Source organism: Heterodontus francisci, unplaced genomic scaffold (assembly GCF_036365525.1).
Source record: "Heterodontus francisci isolate sHetFra1 unplaced genomic scaffold, sHetFra1.hap1 HAP1_SCAFFOLD_43, whole genome shotgun sequence".
Lineage (NCBI taxonomy): Eukaryota > Metazoa > Chordata > Chondrichthyes > Heterodontiformes > Heterodontidae > Heterodontus > Heterodontus francisci.
Genome location: NW_027141852.1, coordinates 8,157,845 through 8,168,232, shown reverse-complemented (window position 1 = coordinate 8,168,232; position 10,388 = coordinate 8,157,845). Strand labels below are relative to the sequence as shown.

Genomic DNA, 10,388 nt, shown 5'->3' with positions numbered 1-10,388 from the left:
ATTAGATGACATTTTGGCCGCTTTACTTTTTCTGGGAGCTCTTGAGTGCTGGTTTTCTTGGGCAGCAGCACGGCCTGCATATTAGGCAGCACCCCGCCATGAGCGAGAGTCACCCCTCCCAGCAGCTTGTTGAGCTCCTCGTCGTTGCGGACGGCCAGCTGCAGGTGTCTGGGAATGATGCGGGTCTTCTTGTTGTCCCGGGCCGCGTTACCGGCCAGCTCGAGGATTTCAGCGGTCAGATACTCGAGCACAGCAGCCAGATCGACCGGGGCTCCGGCACCCACACACTCAGCATAGTTACCCTTTCTCAGGAGCCTGTGAACACTGCCCACCGGGAACTGCAGTCCAGCCCGGAAGGAGCGAGACTTGGCCTTGGCCCGAGCTTTCCCGCCGGTCTTTCCTCTTCCAGCCATTTCCACAATCTCACAAATACTTTCACAAAGAATGAATAATTTCCTTAGCATTAATTGCATATCACCGGCAGTCAGGATGGCCGAGCGGTCTAAGGCGCTGCGTTCAGGTCGCAGTCTCCATTGGAGGCGTGGGTTCGAATCCCACTTCTGACAAGTTGTGTTTTGACTGAACTGGAGGCGTTTGGGAGCAGCGGTAAAAAGCAAAGAAAAAGCAGGAAAGAACATGGGAAAACAAAATAACAATGGACCCAAAGATGTTGCATGAAAACATTAGAGTTCGAGGCAACGAAGCAAACAGCAGGGCACAGAAAAGATCAAAAATGTAACCTTTGTATCGGGGTGGAATATGTTGCCAATATCCTTCATGAATACTTTACTGTCTTCCCGAATGAGAGGGTGATGCAGATATTGTTATTAAGGAGTAGGAGTGTGAAGTATTGGACGTGATAATTTAAGGAGAGAGGAAGTCTTAATGGGATGAGCATCCTTGAATGTGGATAAATCACCAGGACCAGATGAAATGTACCCCAGGCTGTTGAAAGAAGCCAGGGAAGAAATAGTGGAAGATCTGACTATCATTTTCCAATCCCTCACTGAATACAGGTGTGGTGCCAGAGGATTGGAGGTCTTGTAACGTTGCAATAAAAGCAAAATACGAGGCAGATCAAGCATGGCTGATCCTTTCGAGTAGAGAAACAGGGCTGAATTCCCTGAACCAGTGCTACAGCTTTCAGAATAGAAGGAGCCTATACACACCTGATGGGTTCCACTTAAACAAAAGAGCTGGAGGTGTTGACGGTCAGAACAGATAAAATGTGGAGGAGTGTTTGAAGCAGATGCTGTGTGGTTACTGTAGTTGTACTATGGAGTTATTTCAAGGAGGTGATTCTGAATGTCATGGATCAACGTGGACCCGTCCAAGGCAAAGGTTCCAAGCTTCCCTGTGGTCCAGCCTGATTGAATGGAACTGAAGCAAACAAATCATACAGAAGTGGAAAAGAAATATAAGGCCATGAAAGCACAGAATTCAGATGGATGCAATACTAGATGGTATGGCAAGAGTGTAAAACAGCAACAGACTGGTGAATAAAACTTTCCCATTGAATGAGACAAGAGAAGAGAAGGGTAATAATAGTGTCAGGTGAGTTGTGACACTATTCACATTCCACCTTGATCTGAATAGGACTGTTGAAGGGAGTGATTGAGAAGAATAGAGGAGAAATGAAAAGAAAGGAGAAATAAACAAAAGGTCTTTTGATTTTAGAATGCTTGTTTTTGGAAATGACAGACTGTAAAGTGTGTGTGTCAGAAGATATAGAGCGAAGTTGGGTATGACAAGATCACAGGAAAGTTGTGCCCTGAGACAAGGTGTGTGTTGACAGGAAAGCTGCTTTCTTTTGCACAAAATGTAATTTATTCATATAATTTCTGCAATTACATTGCAAAGCAGTTCAAATTTAATATTACATAAGGTACAATACAGATCAGTGTCCTTCAATAATGTACATGATGTATCTCACTATCCCTGCCTGCACAGGTTATATTTACAGTATTTACATTACACATCAAACATTCTCTGGTGCAAACAGTCCGAGGGGTTTTACACGGGTTCCAGCCCCTCACTGTACTATGGCCTACTAGGGCCTCAGACTGCAGCCTTTCCCCATTGAGTCTCCATGGTGGCTTCCCCAAGCTTTAATGCCGTCCCACAGCACATAGTCTTGGACGTTGCAATGTGCCAGTCTGCAACATTCGGTCATGGACAGCTCTTTGCACTGGAATACCTGTCCCACGGCCGGGCTCGTTCTTAACAGAGATCATTTCAAATGAACATTTCCTAAATCCGTGCTTTCTCTCTCGCAATAAAGAGAACAGGATGTCTAGCAGATTCAGTGTGAGACGATAACACTGCCGGGTAAAGGCCGCTTTCCAACTCCAATCTTAACACAGGAGATTCCCCAAGCAGCTGCAGTCAGGTGCTGTAAACTGCTGGAAGCGGATGTGTGTGGAAATGGTGATGTTACTGAGGAGGTTTCTTGTTATCGAATGGACTGTGTTTAGGTGGGAATATTACTGAGCGTTAATTGCATCGGGACCATATTTAAAAGCTCCGGCTTTCTGGAAAGCCTTGACTATGAAGACCGAGTCTGGAAGGCTTTCTGTGGAGAGCTGGGTTTCGGTTCCACTGTTAATAAAGGGTTTGAAATTGGCAGCCCGGAGGAAACTGGAGGTGGAGCTGAAAGATGAGGAACCGTTCTCTCTCTGTCTGTCACTCTGGGTGTCTCCTCCATCTAGCTCTCTGTTTAATCTTCACTCTTGTCTCCTCCCCTCCCTGCTCTCACTCTGCCTTTCTCAGCCAGTTCCGGGTGGCCTGTAAAAAAAGGAGCCTGACGGAATCAGTCTCTTTTATTGTGCACTGATTTGAGGCAAGAATCAACATGTCTGGCAGTAAACAAGAGTATGCTCCAGGCTGGCAGGATGTTAGAATCCATGAGAAAAGGCATCATCACCCTCATCGACAAGCGGAAGGGGGAGCGGACAGAAATAAGAAATTGGTGGCCCATCTCACTGCTTAATGCTGACGATAAGATTCTGTTAAAAGTCATAGCCAGTCGATTCAAGTCTGCTCTGGAGTTGGTGATTCACCCTGATCAGACCTATACTATACCAGGCAGGACAATCTCTGATAGCATTGCGCTACTCAGGGATATGATCACCTATGTACGGGACAGGAGGGTGGACACCTGCCTCATCAGCCTGGACCAGGAGAAGGCTTTTGACAGGATATCGCACACTTACATGATGGATGTGCATTCCAAAATGGGGTTTGGGGAGGGAATCTGCAATTGGGTCAAACTACTCTACACAAACATCAGGAGTGCAGTCTCAATCAATGGGTGGGAATCAGAAAGTTTCCCGATCCAATCTGGAGTCAGATAGGGCTGTCCTCTCTCCCCTGTCTTGTTTGTTTGCAGTATTGAACCCTTTGCTGAGTCTATTAGGAAGAATGCGAGCATCAGAGGGGTGACAATCCCAGGCAGCGGAGGCACTCAGGTTAAAACCTCCCTGTACATGGATGACGTCGCCGATTTATGCTCGGATCCACTGTCTGTGCGCAGACTGATGAGCATCTGCGACCAGCTCGAACTGGCCTTGGGAGCCAATGTTAAACACGGCAAGAGCAAGGCCATGTTCTTTGGGAACTGGGCTGACCGATCCTTTGTCCCCTTCACCGTTAGGTCAGACTACCTGAAGGTGCTGGGGATATGGTTTGGAAGGGCTGGGACGTGCACCAAAACCTGGAAGGAGCGAGTAGCCAGGGTACAACATAAGCTGAGCATGTGGGAGCAGCGATCTCTCTCCATTATGGGTAAGAACCGGGTCATCAAGGGCGAGGTGCTCACATTGCTGTACGTGGTGCTGGTCTGGCCCATACCGCATTCCTGCGCTGTGGCGATCACCTGAGCCATTTTTCGCTTCATCTGGGGATCCAAAATGGTCCGAGTCCGGAAGGACACGATGTTCAAACCTCTGGATAAGGGCGGGAAAAATGTACCCAACGTCGCCCTCATCCTTCTGGCGACCTTTGTGTGTGTAGGTCCCCAGTTTGCAAACTTCAAGTTTCACTACGTGCTGAGGTTCTATCTGTCCCCGGTGTTGCAAAGGATGGGCCTGGTCATATTGCCGTGGAATGCTCCATCCAGTTGGACTATGCCATACTGCCTATCCTTCATGGAAAAGTTTCTGTGGAAAAACACCTTTGACCACCAATCCATCAGGCAGTGGTCTGCACGGAATATCCTCAAGGCCCTACGGGAAAAGGAGATGGTGGATCCTGTCGGATGGTCCCCTGAGCAGATGTCCAAAGTCATTTGGCAGAATGCCTCATCACCAGAACTTTCAAACAAGCACCAAAATGTAGCCTGGCTGATGATGAGAAGAGCCCTCCCCGTCAGATCCTTCCTGCACACCCGAAGTCTCACCCCATCCACAGGCGGCCCTCGAGGTGGCTGTGGTGGAAAAGAGACGTTGCCCACCTCTTTCTGGAATGTGTCTTTGCAAAGCAGGTGTGGAAGAGATGCAGTGGTTTTTGTCGAGGTTCATCCCAAGCAGCTCTGTAGCACAGGAGTCTGTGCTCTGTGGGCTGTTCCCAGGGACGCACACCGAGATAAACATCAACTGTTGCTGGAGGACTATCAATTCGTTGAAAGGCGCTCTTTGGTCTGCCCGAAACTTGCTGGTCTTCCAGTGCAAAGAGTTGTCCACGACCGAATGTTGCAGACTGACACATTCCAAGGTCCAGGACTAAGTGCTGAGGGACGCACTAAAGCTTGGGGCAGCTGCAGCAAAGGCTCAATGTGGAAAGACCACTGTGTAAGGTCCCCTCACCAAGCTGAACTGAGGGGCTGGATCCATGGGAAACCACTCGAACTGTAGCCAGAAAATATTTGTTTGCTGTAAAATGTACATGGCATGACAATGAAATGGAAGGGTTGTGAGGCAACTCACTCCTGTATTGAAGGAAACTGATCTCCTTAGCACTCTCTGTATTGTTTGACTTGGTGCTTTTTGGAACTGTTTTGTAATGTATTTTTTTTTTACAGATTTTTATGAATAAAGTATATTTTGGAAATTAATAAAAGAAAGTCTGGCAGAGGTAAAGGAGGGAAAGGACTGGGCAAAGGCGGAGCAAAGCGGCACCGCAAAGTGCTTCGTGATAATATCCAGGGCATCACCAAACCAGCAATCCGCCGCCTGGCTCGCCGTGGCGGGGTCAAGCGGATCTCGGGTTTGATCGATGAAGAGACTCGCGGGGTGTTGAAGGTTTTCCTGGAGAATGTGATCAGGGATGCGGTCACCTACACTGAATACGCCAAGCGCAAGACGGTCACTGCCATGGATGTGGTGTACGCTCTGAAACGGCAGGGCCGCACTCTCTACGAATTCAGCGGCTGAACAACTCGACCCTTTCCAGCAAACACAACAAAGGCTCTTCTCAGAGCCACCCACCGCCTCACAGAGAGAGCAGTGACCTGGAAACGGGAGCTGGGATAGGCTGTTTAGAACTGTCTGGAATAAATCTGTGCTGTGTTCGAGATGCAAAACTAGAATCCCCCAATTTGACATTTCATTTGTAGCAAGGATATGCAGTGGATTTGATTTTCTGAACGGGCTGTGTAAACAGTGCCCGAGGCTCTGCAGTTAGTTATTTCTCCAGTCGACACATGCCCTCAGTGAAAAGCCACATCACTCCTCCAGAATCACTCATTGTTTTCATAGAATTTCAAAATGATTTCGCTGCAATGAGGGACTCCGGGAGTTTTGCAGCAGCCATCGCTGGAACCAGACCCACTTGTGATGTTATTTCCCCCGAGACAGTGTTTCCTGCACTGAAACTGACAGGGTTTGTGAAACTGATCAGTTTCAGCTCAGTCATTCAGGGACCTGGAATTCCCGCAGTTTGAGCCCGCGCTATCCAGAGCCCACTTCTGATTGGTCACCCTCTTCCCATTCGCATGTCTTAACCAATTGCCGAGCCTCGAATTAGAAAATACAGCAAATCATTGGCTTAAATTGTCGTCCTGGCAGAAAGGTTGAATTCAAAAAAGCCGCCAATTTCAGTGTTGGGCAGAATCGAATTACTCAACGAATCTCAATAACGAAATTGGCGGCACATTTTATACTTCCCCGATTTTCCTTTCCATCGATTGGGGTGCTAATTCACTCGGGTGCGTTTGCTAATACTAACTGTAATCCTCAGATCCATTTAACATTTCAGTAATCCTATTAAATACAAAAGGAATTTGATGATTGAATTTCCATTGGAAGATAGTGAATTAGTACCCCGATCGATGGAAAGGAAAATCGGGCAGAGGATAAAATGTGCTGCCAATTCGTTATTGTGATTTGTTTATATAACTGACCAGGACTGACTTCACCCGAACACAGCTACTAGCTCCCACCCCACTGACCGTTCTCCCCCCTCTGCAACTCGCTTTCTCCCCCTCCTCCCTACTGGTGAAATTCCGCACTCTGGCTGTTCGCTCTCCGCACCCCCACCCCCACCCTGTCCCAGCCCAGCCCACAGCTGCTAGCTCTGGCCGTGACACTCGCACCCACATTTCTTCACCAGGCGCCACCTGTAGAAGCAGGAGGGCCGCAAGGGGTGACAGGGCGACGGAGGAGTGAGTGGCTGAGAGGAGGGAAGCGGCGCGGCCTGGAGCGAGTGGCCAGAGAGTGGGGTGGTGCGAAGCGAGGAACAACTGGCCAGGGGAGTGGGGGGGTGGGGGAGCAGCGAGGTCTGGAGCGAGCGGCTGAGGGGGGGAATCGTCGAGGCCTGGAGTGAGTTGCCGAGGGGTGAGAGCTACAGCTTCAAAATCTCCCATTCAGCCACTTCCTCCAGCCAAGTGGTGGGGGGATGGGGTGGCTAGATACCCAATGACGCTTTATCACGCATGCACGAAGATGGATTTGTTGCGGAAATGTGATGACGTTGGCGCTGCAAAATGACATCATCCCGTGCACGCGCCACTCAATCCTGGCAAGATGTCAAAAATCACTGTGATTTTTTTTGGTTTTTTCAGTGCACTCCTCTTTCTTTAGTTGCCTCTTACCTTAATGTATTTAAGAAACATCTTTGGGTCCATTTTCATTTCACTTGTCAATATTCTTCCATGTTCTCCCTTCACCGCTGCTCCCAAATCCCTCCAGTTCAGTCAAAACACAACTTGGTAGATTTGGGATTTGAACACACGCCTCCAGAAAACACTACGACCTGAACACAGCCCTTTCGACCACTCGGGCATCTTGACTGTTTCAAGCTTATGACAAAAGCTGAGAAATTATCCATTCTTTGTGAAAGTATTTGTGAGATTGTGGAAATGTCTGGAAGAGGAAAGACCGGCAGCAAAGCTCGGTCCAATGCCAAGTCTCGCTCCTCCCGGGCTGGACTGCAGTTCCCGGTGGGCCATGTTCACAGGCTCCTGAGAAAGGGCAACTATGCTGAGCGTGTGGGTGCTGGAGCCCCGGTCTATCTTGCTGCTGTGCTCGAGTACCTGACCGCTGAAATCCTCGAGCTGGCCGGTAACGCGGCCCGGGACAACAAGAAGACCCGCATCATCCCCAGACACCTGCAGCTGGCCATCCGCAACAACGAGGAGCTCAACAAGCTGCTGGGAGACGTGACCATCGCTCAGGGCGAGGTGCTGCCTAATATCCAGGCCGTGCTGCTGCGCAAGGAAACCAGCGCTCAGAGCTCCCAGAAAAAGTAAAGCGGCCAAAATGACATCTAATAAACCAAAGGCTCTTTTCAGAGCCACCCACAGTCTCTGTGAAAGGGCTGGTTACTGTCAGGAGGGAGTCAGAGATGGAGTTATTGTCACAGTGGATTGACCTGTTGCACATCTGTCCAGCTGTGTTTTCATTTCGCTCTGTTTTTCTGCTCACACATCTCCCCCTCGAGTTAATTGCAGAACTGAACTACAGGGTGTAGAATCAACAATTCCCAGGAGCGGGGGGTGAGATTGTGCTGAGCAGCAATGAGCCTCCAGTAATGCTGCTTTCTAAATTCCAGATCAGCTCTCAGTCCAACAGGCCTTTCGTATTTTAAATATCACAACAGAGCTGAGCGGGGGTGAGCGCAGCCTCAGCTGCACCGAGTCTCAGGGGCTCTCAGGACCCCAATCAGAGCCACCAGGCCTGGCGGGCGTGCAGCAAGGACCCGGGGGAGGGAGGGTGCACCATTAAAGTGATGGTGCAGCACCTCCCCCATCCTCGCCGCCACTTCCCGGTTTCTTCTCCCGTTTATCTCAACATTAAGAAGACGCTTTTGATCTGGACTACACTGGTTATAAAGTAAGACCCAACTTTGTCTCTGAAAGTGATGAATAGCAGCAACAACAGCAGAATCCAACCCCTGCAGTTACATGTGAACTTGCTGATGTTGCAGCAGATTGAATGACTGAGTGAATCCCTTCCCACACACATGGCAGGGGAACGGCCTCTCCCCAGAGTGAATGTGTTGGTGTTTCAGCAGATCATTACTGCTTTTCAAGCTCTTCTCACAGTCAGGACATTGAAAAGGTCTCTGATCAGTGTGAACAAGTTGATGTTCAGTGAGGTTGGATGACTGAGTGAACCCCTTCCCACACACGGAGCAGGTAAATGATCCCTCCCCAGTGTGAACTCACTGGTGTTTCAGCAGGTTGACTCTGGCTGGGTTCAGTACTACACTCACTGGTTCCTCTCTCTGTCTTCCCCTGAAGGTGCTGATTCTGACTGTATGTATGTGCTCTCTCCCCCTCCGACCCTCCCTGTCCAATGTAGTATCTCCCAGTTTTGGTGATGTGCTCTCCCTGACCTGTCTCCATTTCTCCTTCTTGTACAGACTTGCCCTGACTGTCACTATTTCATAGAATCATACAGCACAGAAGGAGGCCAATCGGTCTTTTGGGCCTGTGCTGAATCTGTGAAAAAAATGATGCAATTAGTCCAACCCCCTGCCTATTTCCCCATAGTCCTGGAGAAATTCACTTTGAAATATTTGTCCAATTCCTTTATGAAAGTTATAATTGAATCTGTTTCCACCACCCTGTCAGACAATTCATTCCAAATTCGAATCAGTTACTGGGTAAAAAGATTTCTCCTCACCTCCCCTTGACATTTTTGGCCAACAATCCCAGCTTCACCACCCTGTCCAGAGAACTGAAACCCCTCATCTCTGGTATCATTCTCGTAAATCTCCTGCAAACTGTCTCAAAAGCTTTGATGTCCTTTCTGAAACCTGGTGCCCAGAACTGGACACATTACTGTAGCTGAGATCTAGCCAGCGACGCCCACATCCCACGAACGGATTAAAAAACGCTCCCTGCTAAATCCCCAATTCTTATCCATTTACAGACGCTCCTTGCCCAGTCCCCAAATCTTATTCATTTAGAGACGCTCCCTGCCCAATCCCCAATTTCTATCCATTTACAGACGCTCTCTAACCAGTTGACCTTGCTGGCGGGCAGTTTCGGGAAGCCTCACAGGGAAAAGCTTCACCGCCACCCGCAGGGACACAAACGGGATTGTTCCATCCTATTGTGGCCTTGACGCCCTGCTCCAGCTGTGTGCACCCGCTACGGGCGCGGTCTCCCTGCACTTTGTGAATATTCCGCTCCAGCTGCAGATGGAGCTCAGCCACTACCGCGCCTGCTCCTTATCAGAGACAAGGCAAATTCTGGAGCGCAGAGCATTCTGGGTACCACAACTGTCATTAATGCCAATGTCTGACATGATAATCAGGTTTTATTTCCTACATTTCATTTCCTGGTATGTTAGTGCGTGTTTTCTTTTGTACCTGTCAGTGCCTGGGAGGAGAGAGTCAGCTTCACTTTGTAGCCGTGAATTTCTGGTGTGAGAATGTGGGTTCTTACTCTGTATGTTTCAGTTTTCGGTTTGTGACTGTTTCTGCTATTGCTATGTGAGTTAACTTTGTGGAAAGAGATGCAGTGGTTTTTGTCGATCTTCATCCCAAGCAGCTCGGTAACACAGGAGTCTGTGCTCTCCGGGCTATTCCCAGGGACGCACACCGAGACAAATATCAACTGCTGCTGGAGGACTATCAATTCGGTGAAAGACGCCCTTTGGTCTGCCCGAAACTTGCTGGTCTTCCAGCGAAAAGAGTTGTCCACCACCGAATGTTGCAGACTGGCACATTCCAAGGTCCAGGACTACGTGCTGAGGGACGCACTAAAGCTTGGGGCAGCCGCAGCAAAGGCTCAATGGGGAAAGACCACAGTGTAAGGTTCCCCCACCAAGCTGGACTGATGGGCTGGATCCATGGGAAATCCCTCGAACTGTATCGGAGAAATTTTGTGTGCTGTAAATGTAAAAATGTATATGGCATGACAATGAAATGGAAGGGTTGTGAGGCAACTCATGATTGTACAGAAGGTAACTGATCACCTTTGCACTGTTTGTATTTTTTGACTT

The 10,388-nt window shown here is 49.0% G+C and overlaps 1 non-coding gene across 1 annotated transcript; it reads left to right on the top strand.

Annotated features, from left to right (window-relative positions):
* Positions 1–483: 483 nt before the first annotated feature.
* On the top strand, positions 484–566 carry trnal-cag (transfer RNA leucine (anticodon CAG)). Its single transcript has one exon. It is a non-coding gene; the product is annotated as a tRNA-Leu (tRNA).
* The last annotated feature ends 9,822 nt before the right edge of the window (positions 567–10,388 follow it).